The sequence below is a fragment of the Arachis ipaensis genome, chromosome B10 (genome assembly GCF_059453495.1).
Source record: "Arachis ipaensis isolate K30076 ecotype BB chromosome B10, ASM5945349v1, whole genome shotgun sequence".
In the NCBI taxonomy this organism is placed as follows: Eukaryota; Viridiplantae; Streptophyta; class Magnoliopsida; order Fabales; family Fabaceae; genus Arachis; species Arachis ipaensis.
Window position 1 is genome coordinate 13,292,535 of NC_142435.1, and position 13,719 is coordinate 13,306,253.

Here is a 13,719-nt window from a genome sequence, read left to right on the forward strand (position 1 = left end):
TTCATCTAACCAATCAACAATTATAGAGTACGGTCATACCAAAAGTCATGAGGTCTTTAATTAAGGTTGTAATAGGGTCAAGGTAAAGGTAAGGATATATGTATAAGGCTATGTGAGCTAATAAGTGAATCCTTAATTAGACTAAGATCTCACCTAACATACATATTTAGTAGAACAAAACTTTTTTACCAATTTTCCCATATTATCCCACTTGTTGTTACATGCTCATGTTTCAATTTTATTTTCATCCCATGTGCATTGCTTTTATTTTGCATTGAGGAGTTCTTTTGTATCTCCTTTTATTAAATGCTGAAAAATAACTTTTTTTTTAATGCACATGGTAATTAAATCACTTTGATTTCTCATGAGCATGCTTCCTAAATTTTTATTTTATTTCTTTTAACTCTTCTACCTTTTGTTTCTATCATCCATATTCCCAATAGGTTTCCCACATCTATTCATAATTTTCTATCTTAAGCTAACCGAGGATTCAACTTGGGATTTTATTTTGTTTTTCTGCTTAAGGCTAGTAATGTGGCTAAATAGAATAAAAGGGATTTTAAAGGCTCAAGGGGGCTAACAAGGGTGATGTGAAAGGTAGGTTATTTTGGGGTAAGTGAGCTAAAATCAAATGATGGCCTCCACTCACGGCATCTAAGAGGAGCTTGTCTTGGTGATGCATTCCTTGACAGAAATAACTGATAAGAACCAACTCATCAATCCTGTGGTGAGGGCAAGCCTCTAGCAACTTCTTAAATCTCTCCCAGTATTCATACAAAGTCTCCCCATCTCGTTGCACAATGCAAGAGATCTCTCTTTGCAACTTGTCTGTTTTCTGAGGAGGGTAGAATTTTTCCAAAAATTCTTTACGCAACAAGTCCCAACTGGATCTAACTTCACCCAGTTGAGTATAAAACCACTCCTTCGCTTTTCCCTCCATAGAGAAAGGGAAAGCGAAGACCAACACTACGGCTTCATCTGCCCCATGTCTTCTTGCAGTTGCAAATGTAACTTGGAAATCCTTTAAATGCTTCAGAGGATCCTCCCCATGCAGTTCATTGTGTTTAGGGAGCAAGTTTATCGTGCCAGACTTGAGCTCAAAATTTGGATCTAAAGCCAGATACAGAATTTGAAGCGGTTGCAAGTCAAGATCAGGAGCTCCGGCCTCCTTCAAGGTAATTCTTTGAGGTGGGTCCGCCATGACGGTGTCACCTGAGTCATTCAAAGAGAGTTTAGTACTCCCACAGATGAATATAGAGTCTCCTCATTGATTGGAGAATGATAGTCACAGATGGATGGTGATAGTGAATTGGAGTGATCCTCAAGGGAGCCCGATTCACTATCCACAAAAGCTAGCCGGCTGGTGCGCACAAAAGCCCGATTCAACACCAGTTTACATCGTCTAAACTCGGGCAAAGTATGAACTATTATATATTGCTGAAAAGCCCTGGATGTCTACTTTCCAACGTAATTGAGAGCGCGCAATTTGGAGTTCTGTAGCTCCAGAAAATCTACTTTGAGTGCAGGGAGGTCAGAATTCAACAGCATCTGCAGTCCTTCTTCAACCTCTGAATCTGATTTTTGCTCAAGTCCCTCAATTTCAGCCAGAAAATACCTGAAATCACAGAAAAACACACAAACTCATATTAAAGTCCAGAAATGTGATTTTTATTTAAAAACTAATAAAAATATACTAAAAACTAACTAAATCATACTGAAAACTATGTAAAAACAATGCCAAAAAGCGTATAAATTATCCGCTCATCACAACACCAAACTTAAATTGTTGCTTGTCCCCAAGCAACTGAAAATCAAATAGGATAAAAATAAGAGAATATACTATGAATTCCAAAATATCAATGAAAATTAGCTCCAATCAAATGAGCGGGACTTGTAGCTTTTTGCCTCTTGAATAGTTTTGGCATCTCACTTTATCCATTGAGGTTCAGAATGATTGGCATCTATAGGAACTCAGAGTTTAGATAGTGTTATTAATTCTCCTAGTTCAGTATGTTGATTCTTGAACACAGCTACTTTATGAGTCTTGGCCGTGGCCCTAAGCATTTTGTTTTCCAGTATTACCACCGGATACATAAATGCCACAGACACATAACTGGGTGAACCTTTTCAGATTGTGACTCAGCTTTGCTAAATTCCCTAATTAGAGGTGTCCAGGGTTCTTAAGCACACTCTTCTTTTGCTTTGGACCTTGACTTTAACCGCTCAGTCTCAAGTTTTCACTTTGACACCTTCACGCCACAAGCACATGGTTAGGGACAGCTTGATTTAGCCGCTTAGGCTAGGATTTTATTCCTTTAGGCCCTCCTATCTACTAATGCTCAAAGCCTTGGATCCTTTTTATTTACGCTTGCCTTTTGGTTTTAAGGGCTATTTGATTTTTTGCTCTTGCCTTTTGGTTTTATGAGCTTTTAGCTTTTTCTGCTTGCTTTTTCTTTTTCTATTTTCTTTTTTTTTCGCTTTTTTTTTCTATTTTTTTCTGCAAGCTTTTGTATTTACTGCTTTTTCTTGCTTCAAGAATCATTTTTATGATTTTTCAGATTATCAAATAACATGTCTCCTTTTCATCATTCTTTCAAGAGCCAACATATTTAACATTCATAAACAACAACTTCAAAAGACATATGTACTGTTCAAGCATTCATTCAGAAAATAAAAAGTGTTGCCACCACATCAAAATAATTAAGCTAGTTTCAAGGATGAATTCAAAACCATGTACTTATTGTTCTTTTGTAATGAAAATATTTTTCATTTAAGAGAGGTGATAGATTCATATTCATAACTTTAAGGCATAGACACTTAGACACTAGTGATCATGTAGTAAAGACACAAACATAAATAACACATAAGGATCAAAAACCGAAAAATAGAAAATAAATAAACAAGGAGATTAAGGAATGAGTCCACCTTAGTGAGGGTGGCGTCTTCCTCTTCTTGAAGAACCAATGGTGCTCTTGAACTCCTCTATGTCTCTTCCTTGTCTTTCTTGCTCCTCCCTCATAGCTCTTTGATCTTCTCTAATTTCATGGAGGATGATGGAGTGCTCTTGGTGCTCCACCCTTAATTGTCCTATGTTGGAACTTAATTCTCATAGGGAGGTGTTGATTTGCTCCCAATAGTTTTGTGGAGGAAAGTGCATCCCCTGAGGCATCTCAGGGATTTCATGGTGGGGAATTTCCTCATGCTCTTGCTGAGGTCCATGATCTCTTGTTTGCTCCATCCTTTTTTTAGTGATGGCTTATCTTCTTCAATGAGGATGTCTCCCTCTATGTCAATTCCAGCTGAATTGCAGAGGTGGCAAATGAGGTGAGGAAAGGCTAACCTTGCCCAAGTGGAGGACTTGTCAGCCACCTTGTAGAGTTCTTGAGGTATAATCTCATGAACTTTCACCTCCTCTCCAATCATGATATTATGGATCATGATGGCCCAGTCTATAGTAACTTCAGACCGGTTACTAGTAGGAATGATTGAGCGTTGAATGAACTCTAGCCATCTCCTAGCTACTGGTTTGAGGTCATGCCTTCTTAGTTGAACCGGCTTGCCTCTTGAGTTAATTTTCCATTGAGCTTCTTCCTCACATATGTCTATGAGGACTTGGTCCAACCTTTGATCAAAGTTGACCCTTCTTGTGTAGGGGCGTGCGTTCTCTTCCATCATTGGCAAGTTGAACGCCAGCCTTACATTTTTCGGACTGAAATCTAAGTATTTCCCCCGAACCATAGTAAGCCAATGCTTTGGATTTGGGTTCACACTTTGATCATGGTTCCTAGTGATCCATGCGTTTGCATAGAATTCTTAAACCATTAGGATCCCGACTTGTTGAATGGGGTTGGTGAGAACTTTCCAACCTCTTCTTTGGATCTCAAGTCAGATCTCCGGATACTCATTCTTTTTGAGCTTGAAAGGAACCTCAGGAATCACTTTCTTCTTGGCCACAACTTCATAGAAGTGGTCTTGATGAACCTTTGAGATGAATCTCTCCATCTCCCATGGCTCAGAGGTGGAAGCAAATGCCTTCCCTTTCCTCTTTCTAGAGATTTCTCTGGCCTTAGGTGCCATTAATGGTTATGGAAAACAAAAAGCAATGCTTTTTACCACACCAAACTTAAAATGTTTGCTCGTCCCCGAGCAAAAGAAGAAATAAAGAAGAAGGAGAAGAAGAGAAATGGAGGAGATGGAGGGGAGGTGTTTTCGGCCAAAGGTGAATTTAGGGTTGTGTTGTGTGAAAATGAAGAAGGAATGAGGGGTTTATATAGGAGTGGGGGGAGGGTGAAGTTTCGGCCATTAGGGTTGGGTTTGGGAGGGAAATTAGTTTGAATTTGAAGGTAGGTAGGGTTTTTGGGGAAGAGAGGATGGATGTGAGTGGTGAAGAGGTGATGGAGAAAAGTGTTTGAAGTGATTGGTGAAGGGCATTTGGGGAAGAGAGTTGTGAAAAGGTGTGAAGAGGAGAGAATAGGGTTACGTGGGGATCCTGTGGGGCCCACAGATCAAGTGGGGCCAAGGACTTAACATCCCTGCCTCAATTAGGCGTGTAAAACACCCTTATTGTGCAATTCCGGCATTTAACGCCACTTCCATGCTTGTTTCTGGCGTTTAACGGCACCTTTCCTCTGGGTGCAATCCTAGCGTTTAGACGCCAGACTACTGCTTCTTTCTGGCGTTTAACGCCAGTTTCATGCTCTGTTCTGGCGTTAAACGCCAGCCAAATGCTCCTTACTGGCGTTTAACGCCAGTATGCTCCTTCTTCAGGGTGTGCTATTTTTAATGCTATTTTTCATTTTGTTTTTGATTTTTCAGTAGTTTTTGTGACTTCACATGATCATCAACCTAATAAAACACGAAATAACAAAGAGAAAATAAAATAGATATGATTAAATAACATTGGGTTGCCTCCCAACAAGCGCTTCTTTAATGTCAATAGCTTGACAGTGAGCTCTCATGGAGCCTCACAGATAATCAGAGCAAGGTTGGAACTTCCCAACACCAAACTTAGAGTTTGGTTGTGGCCTCCCAACACCAAACTTAGAGTTTGACTTTGGAGGCTTTGGTTGACTCTGCAGTGAGAGAAGCTTTTCATGCTTCCTCTCCATTACAGAAGGAGATACTTGAGTTTTAAACACAAGATTGTCCTCATTCAGTTGAAGGATTAATTCTCCTCTGTCCACATCAATCACAGCTCTTGCTGTGGCTAGGAAGGGTCTTCCAAGGATGATGGATTCATCCTCATCCTTCCCAGTGTCTAGGATTATGAAATCAGCAGGGATGTAAAGGTCTTCAACCTTTACTAGTATGTCCTCTACTTGTCCATAAGCCTGTTTTCTTGAGTTGTCTGCCATCTCAAATGAGATTCTAGCAGCTTGCACCTCAAAGATTCCTAGTTTCTCCATTACAAAGAGTGGCATGAGGTTTATCCCTGACCCAAGGTCACATAGAGCCTTCTCAAAGGTCATGGTGCCTATGGTACAAGGTATTAAGAACTTTCCAGGATCCTGTTTCTTCTGAGGCAATGTCAGTTGATCTAGATCACTCAGTTCATTGATGAGCAAGGGAGGTTCATCTTCCCAGGTCTCATTACCAAATAATTTGGCATTCAGCTTCATGAATGCACCAAGGTACTTGGCAACTTGCTCTTCAGTGACATCTTCATTCTCTTCAGAAGAAGAATACTCATCAGAGCTCATGAATGGCATAAGGAGGTTCAATGGAATCTCTATGGTCTCTAGATAAGTCTCAGATTCCTTTGGTTCCTCAGAGGGAAACTCCTTGTTGATCACTGGATGTCCCAGGAGGTCTTCCTCATTGGGATTCACGTCCTCTCCTTCCCTTGTAGGTTCGGCCATGGTGATTAAATCAATGGCCTTGCATTCTCTCTTTGGATTCTCTTCTGTATTGCTTGGGAGAGTACTGGGAGGAGTTTCAGTGACTCTTTTACTCAGCTGGCCCACTTGTGCCTCTAAATTTCTAATGGAGGACCTTATTTCATTCATGAAACTTAGAGTGGCCTTAGATAGATCAGAGACTATATTTGCTAAGCTAGATGGATTCTGCTCAGAATTCTTTGTCTGTTGCAGAGTGGATGATGGAAAAGGCTTGCTATTGCTAAACCTGTTTCTTCCACCATTATTAAAGCCTTGTTAAGGCTTTTGTTGATCCTTCCATGAGAAATTTGGATGATTTCTCCATGTGGGATTATAGGTGTTTCCATAGGGTTCCCCCATGTAATTCACCTCTGCTATTGCAGGGTTCTCGGGATCATAAGCTTCTTCTACAGAAGATGCCTTTATAGTACTGTTGGATGATTCTTTCAATCCATTCAGACTCTGAGAGATCATATTGACTTTCTGAGTCAATATTTTGTTCTGAGCCAATATGGCATTTAAAGTATCAATTTCAAGAACTCCCTTCCTTTGAGGCGTCCCATTACTTACAGGATTCCTCTCAGAAGTGTACATGAACTAGTTATTTGCCACCATGTCAATGAGTTCTTGAGCTTCTGCAGGCATTTTCTTTAGGTGAATTGATCCACCTGCAGAGTGGTCCAGTGACATCTTCGATAGCTCAGACAGACCATCATAGAATATATCCAGGATGGTCCATTCTAAAAGCATGTCAGAAGGACAATTTTGGTCAGTTCCTTGTATCTCTCCCAAGCTTCATAGAGGGATTCACCTTCCTTTTGTCTGAAGGTTTGAACATCCACTCTAAGCTTGCTAAGCTTTTGAGGAGGAAAGAACTTGGCTAAGAAAGTCTTGACCAGCTTATCCCAAGAGTTCAGGCTATCTTTAGGTTGAAAGTCCAACCATACTCTAGCTCTGTCTCTTACAGCAAACGGGAAAAGCATAAGCCTGTAGATCTCAGGATCAACCCCATTGGTCTTAACAGTGTCACAGATCTGCAAGAATTCAGTTAAGAACTTAAAAGGATCTTCTGATGGGAGTCCATGAAACTTGCAGTTCTGTTACATCAGAGAAACTAATTGAGGTTTCAGCTCAAAATTGTTTGCTCTAATGGCACGGATTGAGATGCTACTTCCATGTAAATTGGAATTTGGTGCAGTAAAGTCACCAAGTATCTTCCTTGCATTGTTATTATTTTCGGCCATGTTGTCTTCTTTTTCAAAAATTTCTGTCAGATTTTCTCCAGAGAGTTGTGCTTTAGCTTCATCTTCAGAGTCCTTTCAGGTTCAGGATCAGCTTCAATAAGAATGTTCTTATCCTTGTTCCTGCTCATATGAAAAAGAAGAGAACACAAAAGAAAATATGGAATCCTCTATGTCACAGTATAGAGATTCCTTTATGTGAGTATAAGAAGAGAAGAATTTAAGAAGGAGAATAGAAAAACTCAAACACAGAGAGGAAGATGGTGTTCGAATTTTGGGTGGAAGAGATGTGTTAGTAGATGAATAAATAAATAGAAGGAGATGAGATAGAGAAGAACTCGAAAAATTAAATAAAATAAAATTAAAATTTAAAGTAAAAAATTCGAAAATTAAAATTGAAATCAAATTGAATTAAAATTAAAACAATTAGTTAATTAAAAAGGAATTTTGAAAAAGAGGGAAGGGATTTTCAAAAATTAGAGAGAGAGAATTAGTTAAGTAGTTTTGAAAAAGATATGATTGAAACAAAAAGATAAGATTGATTTGAAAAAAAATTTGAAAATCAATTTAAAAAGACAAAATGTAAAAAAAAGATTTTGAAATTGATTTTGAAAAAGATGTGATTGAAATTTATTTTGAAAAAGATTTGAAAAAGAAATTTAAAAAGATTTGATTTTGAAAATTAAAGTTGATTACTTGACTAACAAGAAACTAAAAAGATATGATTTAAAATTTAAAGATTGAACCTTTCTTACTAGGCAAGTAACAAACTTAAAAACTTTTTAAATCAATCACATCAATGGTTAGTATTAATTTTGAAAATATGAAATAAAAATAAAAAAGAGATTTTGAAAATTAATTTGAAATTTTCGAAAATAATAAAAGAAAAATGAGAAAGATTTGATTTTTGAAAAAGATTTGAAAAAGATAGAATTTTTAAATTGAAAATTTGATTTGACTCATAAGAAACAACTAGATTTTAAAAAGTTTTGAAAAAGTCAACTCAAATTTTCGAAAATTTATGTGAGAAAAAGGGAAAGATATTTTTTTTATTTTTGAATTTTTAATGATGAGAGAGAAAAACAATAAAAAGACTTAATGCATGAAAATTTTGGATCAAAACAAATGATGCATGCAAGAACACTATGAATGTCAAGATGAACACCAAGAACTTATTTTTGAAAATTTTAAGAAAAGAAAAACATGCAAGACACCAAACTTAGAAATTTTCAATATTTAGACACTAACAAATTAAAAATGCATATGAAAAACAAGAAAAGACATAAAACAAGAAAATATGAAGATCAAACAAGAAGACTTACCAAGAACAACTTGAAGATCATGAAGAATGCAATGCATGAATTTTTGAAAAATGCAAGAAAGAGATAAGCATGCAATTGACACCAAACTTAAAAATTGACACAAGCCTCAAGCAAGAAACATAAAATTATTTTTGATTTTATGATTTTATAAAAATTTTTTGTAATTTTTTTAAAATTATTTGGAAAAAGCAAATAAGGATTTCAAAATTTTTAATAAGAATTCCAGGAATCTTGCACTGTTAGTCTAAAGCTCCAGTCCAGGAATTAGACATGGCTCACTAGCCAGCCAAGCTTTCAGTGAAAGCTCCGGTCCAAAACACTAGACATGGCCAATGGCCAGCCAAGCTTCAGCAGGATATTACATGCATTGAAGTGATTAGTTGAATCTTCAGTCCAAAAGAATTTAGACATGGCTTTAGAGCCAGCCAGGCTTCAACATGCTTCATGAAACACTAGAATTCATTCTTAAAAATTCCGAATAAGAATAAATTTTTTTTTGAAAATATTTTTTTTTGAAAAGTTTTCGAAAATAAAAAGAATAAAACAAAAACAAAGACTTAAAATTAAAATAAAATTACCTAATCTGAGCAACAAGATGAACCGTCAGTTGTCCAAACTCGAACGATCCCCGGCAATGGCGCCAAAAACTTGGTGCACAGAAATCGTGACGGTTCCATTCCTTGGTAATGGCGCTAAAAACTTTATACGCACGTTCATAATCTTAATTCTTTGTCACAACTTCGCACAGCTGACCAGCAAGTGCACTGGGTCGTCCAAGTAATAAACCTTACGTGAGTAAGGGTCGATCCCACGGAGATTGTCGGCTTGAAGCAAGCTATGGTCACTTTGTAAATCTCAGTCAGGCGGATTCAATTGATTATGGAGATTTAGTAATTAAAAGATAAATAAAATATAAACTAGGATAGAGATACTTATGTAATTCATTGGTGAGAATTTCAGATAAGCGTATAGAGAAGCTTTCGTTCCTCTGAACCTCTGCTTTTCTGCTGTCTTCATCCAATCATTCCTACTCCTTTCCATGGCATGCTTTATGTAGGGCATCACCGTTGTCAATGGCTACATCCCATCCTCTCTGTGAAAATGGTCCAATGCGCTGTCATTGCATGGCTAATCATCTGTCGGTTCTCGATCATACTGGAATAGGATTTACTATCCTTTTGCATCTGTCACTACGCCCAGCACTCGCGAGTTTGAAGCTCGTCACAGCCATCCCTTCCCAGATCCTACTCGGAATACCACAGACAAGGTTTAGACTTTCCGGATCTCAAGAATGGCCATCCATGGGTTCTAACTTATACCACGAAGACTCTAATATCTCGGACTCGGTCCCCTGTATTAGATATCTAAGAGATATTCATTCTAGCTTGTTTGCATGTAGAACGGAAGTGTTTGTCAGGCACGCATTCATAAGTGAGAATGATGATGAGTGTCACATAATCATCACATTCATCATGTTCTTGGGTGCGAATGGATATCTTAGAATAGGAATAAGCTTGAATTGAATAGAAAACAGTAGTACTTTGTATTAATTCATGAGGAACAGCAGAGCTCCACACCTTAATCTATGGTGTGTAGAAACTCTACCGTTGAAAATACATAAGTGATAAGGTCTAGGCATGGCCGAATGGCCAGCCCCCAAAACGTGATCAAAGGATCAAAAGATAATCCAAAGATGTTCCAAAGATGTAAATACAATAGTAAAAAGTCCTATTTATACTAAACTAGTTACTAGGATTTACAGAGATAAGTAAATGATGCAGAAATCCACTTTCGGGACCCACTTGTTGTGTGCTTAGGCTGAGCATTGAGCTTTACACGTTTAGAGGCTTCTCTTGGAGTTGAACGCCAGTTTGTAACCTGTTTCTGGCGTTTAACTCCACTTTGCAACCTGTTTCTGGCATTTAACTCCAGAATGCAGCATTAAACTGGCGTTCAATTTACGTCATCTAAACTCGGGCAAAGTATGAACTATTATATATTGCTGGAAAGCCCTAGATGTCTACTTTCCAACGCAATTAAGAGCGAGTCATTTGGAGTTCTGTAGCTCCAAAAAATTTACTTTGAGTGCAGGGAGGTCAGAATCCAACAGCATCTGCAGTCCTTCTTCAACCTCTGAATATGATTTTTGCTCAAGTCCCTCAATTTCAGCCAGAAAATACTTGAAATCACAAAAAAACACACAAACTTATAGTAAAGTCCAGAAATGTGATTTTTATTTAAAAACTAATAAAAAAATATACTAAAAACTAACTAAATCATACTGAAAACTATGTAAAAACAATGCTAAAAAGCGTATAAATTATCCGCTCATCACCGGCGCCGAGCTTACCTTATATGAGTTAAAGTTCTTTCAATTTTTGGATTAAAAGTGGCCAAGCTTGGGTCTGGAAGTAACCGTGTCATTCAACTGAGAAGGCAATGAAAACCATGCAATTATGAAAAGCAAAACAAAAATATGCAAGTAAACAAGAACCACTGATGACAAGTCATCTTATGCTAGCTTTTCAAGCATTTTTCACTTGTTTCATTAGGTTTTATGCACTTTCTTACATTATAAGTAAGTAATTTGGAGTGAAATTGCATGGTTATGTCAATTCAATCAACCATTAATTATTTGACACTAAATCATGAGGTTTAAGCTTGAATTAGTTGGTTTTTGAATGATTTATAAACCTTGTGAATTTGGTGATGCTTTGATTGGTTGTTTTAATTACTTGTAGGTGAAGAAAAGAAAGAAACAAGGAAAGTGTGGCCTAAGGAAACAAAAGCATGGCGCATCAACCAAGGCAAGGCCATGGCGCTCACTAATTGAGCATAGCGCTCTCTATTTGAGCGCTAGAGCACCAACACCAAAGCCAAGGGAACAAAGGCCTATGGCGCTGCGTTGAAACAAGTAACTGAGCGCCCAAGAGAAAAAGGCAAAGGCATAGCGCTCAGTTAACTTAGTTAACTTTTTCATGCTCTATTTCAAAGAAAATCAAGGCGCGCTACACCAAAATGGAGCCAGCCAAGGTTCGAACCTTGTGCCGGCAAGGAAGAAGTGCTACAAGGCTCACTAAGAAAATGGGCCAAAGTGAACTCACCAAGGCTCGAACCAAGCACATAAGGGAGCAAGGAGGAAACGCTACATAAGGAAGGCAAGGGCGCTGCGTTAATTCCCTTAACTGAGTGCTACAATGTTTCACAAAGGGAATTGGCCAAATTGGGAGAAGCAAGGCTCGAAGTGGGAGCCCACTCCAAAGCAAAGGCGCTGCGTTTAGTTAGTTCACTGAGCGCTATGAGCAAGGCTTGGATGCAACAAAACAAGCCCAAACACAAAGCAAAGGGAGCGCTACGTTAAGTTACATCACTGAGCGCTCCCCTGGAGGTGCCTTGGTCCATTTCCAACTTCAATTACCATTTTGGATCCAATCCGTCACCAAATGGAAAAGCCCACTCCAAATTCTAAAATCAAAATTAGAAAGTGTATAAATAGGACTTAGTTTGATTTGTAGAAGGACCTTCTTTCATTTTTTGTTTTACCTGTTAGCTGAATTTTAGTTTTCACTTTAGCTTTCATTTTGAATTTGGGAATTGGGATTGAGAGCTGAGTTCTCTTCCTCCTTGTTCTTACTTTGGCAATTTCTATTTTCTGTTTTTAAATTTCGGATTGAGATTGAAGGAATTCTGTTTCAATCCTTGATCTACAATTTATCTTTGTTTTCTTCTACATAATTCTAAGGATTGGGAATTAGATTTAGCTTTCTGCCTTCATTTTCATTTCTTCTGCAACTCTTGCTATCTGTTCTTGGAATTTGAATTGAGATTGAAGAGCTTCATTGATTCTAAGTTTGAGAATCATTTTTTACCTCTCTTCTCAATTGTTCTAAGAATTGGATATGAGTTTTATTTGCTGTTCTATTTACATTTCTTCTGCAAATTGTTTTCTGATTGATCAAGGAAGAAATTGAGATCTAGATCTACTTTCTAGTCTCATTGATCCCCTGAGATCTTGAATTTCTTTCCTAGATTCTACAATTGAGTTGAGTTTACTTTCTGTTTTATTCTTCAAGCAATTTTACTTTTCTGTTTAGATCTTCAGTAACTTAGTTCATCTTCTACTTCTCTGCTTAATCTCTCTTTACATTCTTTTGTTAAATTCTAAATCCCAGCTCCCATATCCCTTTACTATTCAAGTAATTTACATTTCTTGTACTCTAAGCTTCAGCTATTTACATTTCTTACAATCTAAGCTTCATTCATTTACATTACTTGCTCTTTAAGATTAAGCTCTTTTACTTTCTTGCACTTTAAGTTTCAAGCAATTTACTCGTTTGCACTTTAAGTTTCTGTCAATTTCCCCTCTTCCTTTTAGTTTCATGCAATTTAGCTTCTGTTTATCACAATTCACTCAAATCATCAACTGTTTGCTTAACTAAATTAACCACCTAACTAAAATTGCTCAATCCTTCAATCCTTGTGGGATCGACCTCACTCATGTGAGTAATTACTACTTGATGCGATCCGGTACACTTGCCGGTGAGTTTCATGTTGGATCGTTTTCCACACATCAACCACTCAACAATCAACGACTACTAAGACTAACTAAAGAGAAAAGTAGTATCTATAATTAGTTTTAAGTAGCAAATCAAAAATCAAGTATTTACACTATTCACAAGAGAGAATTTATGCCGATTCGGAAAACTAGATAAAGTAATTCCGTTGTGAGTATAGTCCAAACTGGCAATGGATCCTCTCAATCAAAATTCAATTCAAGATAATGTCACAATTCAAACTAATTTATAACCGAGATTATTTCGACTCCCGGGTCGTTCTCCCTAGGAACTAATGCCGATAAGTGCACACAATTTTGGTTGTGGAAAACAAGGGGTGTTTTCAATAATAAGGAAGCAAACAAATAAAGAGATAAAAGAACGATTCAAAATTGTAATTAATAAACTAATAAAAGAACTAAAGAACTATGTATGTAATATGAACAAGTAAAGCTTTAAAGTGAGTGGAAAGTGGTTTAAAACATAAATGAAACCTTGACTTGGGATGAATTATGGAATCTCTTCCTTGCCATAACCACAACTATGATAATTATCATGAGTTAATCTCGCTTAGTTAACCCCAACCATCGAGGAGTAAGTCAAGCAAGCATAACTGACCTTAATCCATAAGTTCTAACCAACTTACCAAACTAGTTGATAAAAAGGCTAGCTTTAATGGAAATAAGAATCAACTAACTCCCCAAGAATTACCACTAAATGTTGGACA

General features: G+C 37.3%; 2 non-coding genes across 2 annotated transcripts; both read left to right on the forward strand.

Moving 5' to 3' along the window:
• The first annotated feature begins 718 nt into the window (after positions 1-718).
• LOC148579192 (small nucleolar RNA R71) lies at positions 719-825 on the forward strand. The gene has a single exon (XR_015896696.1). It is a non-coding gene; the product is annotated as a small nucleolar RNA R71 (small nucleolar RNA).
• A 5,795-nt stretch (positions 826-6,620) lies between these two features.
• LOC148579193 (small nucleolar RNA R71) lies at positions 6,621-6,727 on the forward strand. The gene has a single exon (XR_015896365.1). It is a non-coding gene; the product is annotated as a small nucleolar RNA R71 (small nucleolar RNA).
• The last annotated feature ends 6,992 nt before the right edge of the window (positions 6,728-13,719 follow it).